At 42.1% G+C, this 6,000-nt stretch overlaps 2 non-coding genes across 2 annotated transcripts; both read left to right on the top strand.

Moving 5' to 3' along the window:
* The first annotated feature begins 2,780 nt into the window (after positions 1-2,780).
* Positions 2,781-2,868, top strand: trnap-ugg (transfer RNA proline (anticodon UGG)). Its single transcript is given in 2 exon segments — positions 2,781-2,816; positions 2,833-2,868. It is a non-coding gene; the product is annotated as a tRNA-Pro (tRNA).
* Positions 2,869-5,912: 3,044 nt separating this feature from the next.
* On the top strand, positions 5,913-6,000 carry trnap-ugg (transfer RNA proline (anticodon UGG)). Its single transcript is given in 2 exon segments — positions 5,913-5,948; positions 5,965-6,000. It is a non-coding gene; the product is annotated as a tRNA-Pro (tRNA).

Consider the following 6,000-nt stretch of genomic DNA (forward strand, 5'->3'; position numbering starts at 1 on the left):
CATGAGCTCACCTCCAAAGGGATAAGCATACATTCAACGTCAATCTCAAATTCAACTTGAAACAGACTCTGCCCTGAATATGATTGCGTCCTGTTTCTCTCGCGCTGAAAAGATGTGAGAAGCTGGCTTTGGATTTAGTCCCTTGGCTGCCGAATTTAAATCATGCAGGAAATCAATCCGGGGTGGCCAAGCTGCCTGGTCTGATTAAAAGGCGTTCAAACCCTACATTCCAGGCATGTTATAGTGTTCTGGCCTCAACATTCGGTTCAACGTATCGGATCATAAGCACCGCTCCCATTGTCTGCTAATGGTTCTGCTGTTCACACTAACACCTCCTCTGGTCCATCCTTTGTTACTTTATTGCCCGCTTACCACCCACTTTGCCTTTTCGCATTGTGCCATTTATTATTCAATCACTCCTACGCTCCACTGTATCACAAGCATTCCCTTTTGTCCTTCCTCGCTGCCTATTTTTTTCCAGGCGCTATTTTCGTGGAAATTCTGTAAACTTTACATTTTTCTTAAAAGATCGGAATGATCATCTGACTGAACGTGAGCCCGGGAAATTCATCCACAGAATGTTCACGGCCTGCTGAGTTTTACAGAATGCTTTGTTTTTGTTCATTGTGTTTCTGTAGCCCTTTTAAGGTGATGTGCTCGTCTGCCCGGGGTCATTCTCTGTCTCTCCAAAATGGTGTGCTATCAGTATCGGATCATTATCTATCTGTTTAAAAGGAATGTGCTGTCTGTCACGGATTTCAAATTTCAAATTTCAAAAACTGCCTTTGGAGGGTGCAGAATTTTTAGTTTGTTGGAGTGTTTGTGTAAGTGAGAGAGTGCGTGGAAACGTTCTGCGCGATCTTACTGTGCATTTCATGTCATGGGAGGAAAAATGCATTACATGCAACTTGAAGCCACACTGATTTGATTCAACACGCATTCGGGGACTGCCTGACAGGAGAAGAATCTGCTGTGGGATTTTGCTATTCCACATGTGAAAGAAGGCAAATTATATAAGTTAGAAACATAGCGATTTTAGCGAGAGCTTGCGGATGGGCTGTGTGACATGATGAGCTCCTTCCCCCTTATTTTCAAATACAAATCAAATCAAGACAAGACAAGACATGACTGACTGACTGACTTTGTTTATATAAATATATGTATCAATATTTATATATGCATATATTTACATACATTCCCTACTTTTTAACTTTCACAATAAATGTGCTTTTCTGTTCTGCCTGCATTGGCTCTATTACATTTGACCTCTTTCACAGCACACGCAGCTTCAGTCTGATCCTGCAAAAAAGCACTCGCGACTTTAAAAGATGGCCTTTGTTGCCCACATCTTCCCTCGTGGCTTGTCTTACACCATGGGCTTACTGTGTTTGGGTATTTACTGACTGCACACCATGATTTCCAGTGGATTTCATGCAGTCGCACAGACTTCGTTCAATCAAAAATATATAGATTAAGAAACAATTATTTATTTATTTCAATCAAATCAAATTAAATTTTTTGCAATAAAATTGTAAATTTATTTATTTTCTTATCATGATAAATATATATATGTTTTAAATTGTCTGTTTGTCTGGGTTGGTTTTATTTCCCTCCCTCTTTCCTGCTTGTCTGTCACCTGTGGCTTCAACAACCGTCCCAGTCCCGCGTGCTCATGAGAACCGCGCTCAATCACGCACAACACAATTGCATTCAGGAATGATAGAAATCCCACTTTATTCTTCTGAAAGACAACTGCTGTCCGTGAATGGCAATTCTACAGCTGTGTAAGAGGGATGTGCTTCCTGTCCAGGATCATTCGGTGTCTGTTTCAACGGGATGGTTGTCAGTTCCGGTTCATCAATTGCCCCTTTAAAACGTATTTTCTCGTTATCCGGATCATCCTGTACATTTAAAAAGGAGTGTGATTATCAGCTGTGAGAACCGAGTTGTTAAACTGTTGTGTTTCAAGCTACATTGACAATGCCTGTGTCCGTGTACATCCATATCGCAGCGCATCTGTTCATTACTCAAAATATGCTCATGTTTTCCGATATCCACTCCTTGATGCAACCCTTGTCCCAAATTTGCTCTCAATATAAAAAACAACAAATTATGCACCGACGATAGCGGCCGCGTGGCCTAAAGGATAAGGTGTCTGACTTCGATTGTAACTGTGATCTTATCAGAAGATTGCAAGTTCGAGTCCTGCAGCGGTCAGCTATCGCGCCACGTGAAATTTTATATTCTTTGTTTTGATTCTGCCTCAAAACCAACCATCTCGGACAGTCACTCACCTGAACTAAAGGAAGGCTGTGTGCTTTAAGAAGCTAATGGCATATTTTCGTCACTGTCGATCTGGTTGCACGGGCAAAACAAGCGGTGAAGTAGACTTTCGTGCACATTATTTCTGTTTGAATGCAAAAATAGGGGATGGATGTCTGACTTTGCAATAAATAGGAGACAAGGTGACTGACAGGTTGAGGCAATGGACTGCTGATCCAGTATGCCCCCAGCTTCGTCGTTATTGTGTTAAACACTTTCCCCTCGTTTTTTTATTCAATCACATTTATCCTCATTGCCAAATTCACCTTTTACTGAAAAGGATGCAACTCGTTGGTGAAGTAATGTCACAAAAAATAATCACTACATCAAAGGGAAAACATTAGCAGGACGATGGAGAGGGGGACTCATGAGATCGGTCTCTGAGAGTCAGCACAGGCACGATGGGCCGAATAGCAAACTAACGTCAGAAACTGAGAGCTACGTTTCTCACTGTCGGTGGCTCGTTGGTCTAGGGGTATGATTCTCGCTTTGGGATTATAATAATTGAAATGCGAGAGGTCCCGAGTTCAAATCCCGGACGAGCCCTGCCAACTTTTAGTCAAAAAACGACTTCTCAGCCGGTCGACATGTGAGAAAACTGACATGTTTCAAATTAAAACGTGTGCTTGCACTCCGTTGTTCACACAGCGTCTAAAAATCCTGGAGATTCACAGTAGCAAAGTGAAACTCACCGAACTGAGTAAAGTTCATGTCTCTCAGATGTACTCGGCTCTGCGTCTCATTGGACAACCTAAACCCCGGTTTGATTCCGGCAAATACTTGATCAGTGTATCTTCCTTTCTGCACGCATGAGTTCACCTCCAAAGGGATAACCATACATTCAACGTCAATCTCAAATTCAACTTGAAACAGACTCTGCCCTGAATATGATTGCGTCCTGTTTCTCTCGCGCTGAAAAGATGTGAGAAGCTGGCTTTGGATTTAGTCCCTTGGCTGCCGAATTTAAATCATGCAGGAAATCAATCCGGGGTGGCCAAGCTGCCTGGTCTGATTAAAATGCGTTCAAACCCTACATTCCAGGCATGTCATAGTGTTCTGGCCTCAACATTCGGTTCAACGTATCGGATCATAAGCACCGCTCCCATTGTCTGCTAATGGTTCTGCTGTTCACACTAACACCTCCTCTGGTCCATCCTTTGTTACTTTATTGGCCGCTTACCACCCACTTTGCCTTTTCGCATTGTGCCATTTATTATTCAATCACTCCTACGCTCCACTGTATCACAAGCATTCCCTTTTGTCCTTCCTCGCTGCCTATTTTTTTCCAGGCGCTATTTTCGTGGAAAAATCTGTAAACTTTACATTTTTCTTAAAAGATCGGAATGATCATCTGACTGAACGTGAGCCCGGGAAATTCATCCACAGAATGTTCACGGCCTGCTGAGTTTTACAGAATGCTTTGTTTTTGTTCATTGTGTTTCTGTATCCCTTTTAAGGTGATGTGCTGGTCTGCCCGGGGTCATTCTCTGTCTCTCCAAAATGGTGTGCTATCAGTATCGGATCATTATCTATCTGTTTAAAAGGAATGTGCTGTCTGTCCCGGATTTCAAATTTCAAATTTCAAAAACTGCCTTTGGAGGGTGCAGAATTTTTAGTTTGTTGGAGTGTTTGTGTAAGTGAGAGAGTGCGTGGAAACGTTCTGCGCGATCTTACTGTGCATTTCATGTCATGGGAGGAAAAATGCATTACATGCAACTTGAAGCCACACTGATTTGATTCAACACGCATTCGGGGACTGCCTGACAGGAGAAGAATCTGCTGTGGGATTTTGCTATTCCACATGTGAAAGAAGGCAAATTATATAAGTTAGAAACATAGCGATTTTAGCGAGAGCTTGCGGATGGGCTGTGTGACATGATGAGCCCCTTCCCCCTTATTTTCAAATACAAATCAAATCAAGACAAGACAAGACATGACTGACTGACTGACTTTGTTTATATAAATATACGTATCAATATTTATATATGCATATATTTACATACATTCCCTACTTTTTAACTTTCACAATAAATGTGCTTTTTCTGTTCTGCCTGCATTGGCTCTATTACATTTTACCTCTTTCACAGCACACGCAGCTTCTGTCTGATCCTGCAGAAAAGCACTCGCGACTTTAAAAGATGGGCTTTGTTGCCCACATCTTCCCTCGTGGCTTGTCTTACACCATGGGCTTACTGTGTTTGGGTATTTACTGACTGCACACCATGATTTCCAGTGGATTTCATGCAGTCGCACAGACTTCGTTCAATCAAAAATATATAGATTAATAAACAATTATTTATTTATTTCAATCAAATCAAATTAAATTTTTTGCAATAAAATTGTAAATTTATTTATTTTCTTATCATGATAAATATATATATGTTTTAAATTGTCTGTTTGTCTGGGTTGGTTTTATTTCCCTCCCTCTTTCCTGCTTGTCTGTCACCTGTGGCTTCAACAACCGTCCCAGTCCCGCGTGCTCATGAGAACCGCGCTCATTCACGCACAACACAATTGCATTCAGGAATGATAGAAATTCCAATTTATTCTTCTGAAAGACAACTGCTGTCCGTGAATGGCAATTCTACAGCTGTGTAAGAGGGATGTGCTTCCTGTCCAGGATCATTCGGTGTCTGTTTCAACGGGATGGTTGTCAGTTCCGGTTCATCAATTGCCCCTTTAAAATGTATTTTCTCATTATCCGGATCCTCCTGTACATTTAAAAAGGAGTGTGATTATCAGCTGTGAGAACCGAGTTGTTAAACTGTTGTGTTTCAAGCTACATTGACAATGCCTGTGTCCGTGTACATCCATATCGCAGCGCATCTGTTCATGACTCAAAATATGCTCATGTTTTCCGATATCCACTCCTTGATGCAACCCTTGTCCCAAATTTGCTCTCAATAGAAAAAACAACAAATTATGCACCGACGATAGCGGCCGCGTGGCCTAAAGGATAAGGTGTCTGACTTCGATTGTAACTGTGATCTTATCAGAAGATTGCAAGTTCGAGTCCTGCAGCGGTCAGCTATCGCGCCGCGTGAAATTTTATATTCTTTGTTTTGATTCTGCCTCAAAACCAAGCATCTCGGACAGTCACTCACCTGAAGTAAAGGAAGGCTGTGTGCTTTCAGAAGCTTATGGCATATTTTCATCACTGTCGATCTGGTTGCACGGACAAAACAAGCGGTGAACTGGACTTTCGTGCACATTATTTCTGTTTGAATGCAAAAATAGGGAATGGATGTCTGACTTTGCAGTAAAGAGGAGACAAGGTGACTGACAGGTTGAGGCAATGGACTGCTGATCCAGTATGCCCCCAGCTTCGTCGTTATTGTGTTAAACACTTTCCCCTCGTTTTTTTATTCAATCACATTTATCCTCATTGCCAAATTCACCTTTTACTGAAAAGGATGCAACTCGTTGGTGAAGTAATGTCACAAAAAATAATCACTTCATCAAAGGGAAAACATTAGCAGGACGATGGAGAGGGGGACTCATGAGATCGGTCTCTGAGAGTCAGCACAGGCACGATGGGCCGAATAGCAAACTAACGTCAGAAACTGAGAGCTACGTTTCTCGCTGTCGGTGGCTCGTTGGTCTAGGGGTATGATTCTCGCTTTGGGATTGTAATAATTGAAATGCGAGAGGTCCCGGGTTCAAATCCCGGACGAGCCC

The sequence above is a fragment of the Pristiophorus japonicus genome, unplaced genomic scaffold (assembly GCF_044704955.1).
Source record: "Pristiophorus japonicus isolate sPriJap1 unplaced genomic scaffold, sPriJap1.hap1 HAP1_SCAFFOLD_117, whole genome shotgun sequence".
Taxonomy (NCBI): Eukaryota; Metazoa; Chordata; class Chondrichthyes; family Pristiophoridae; genus Pristiophorus; species Pristiophorus japonicus.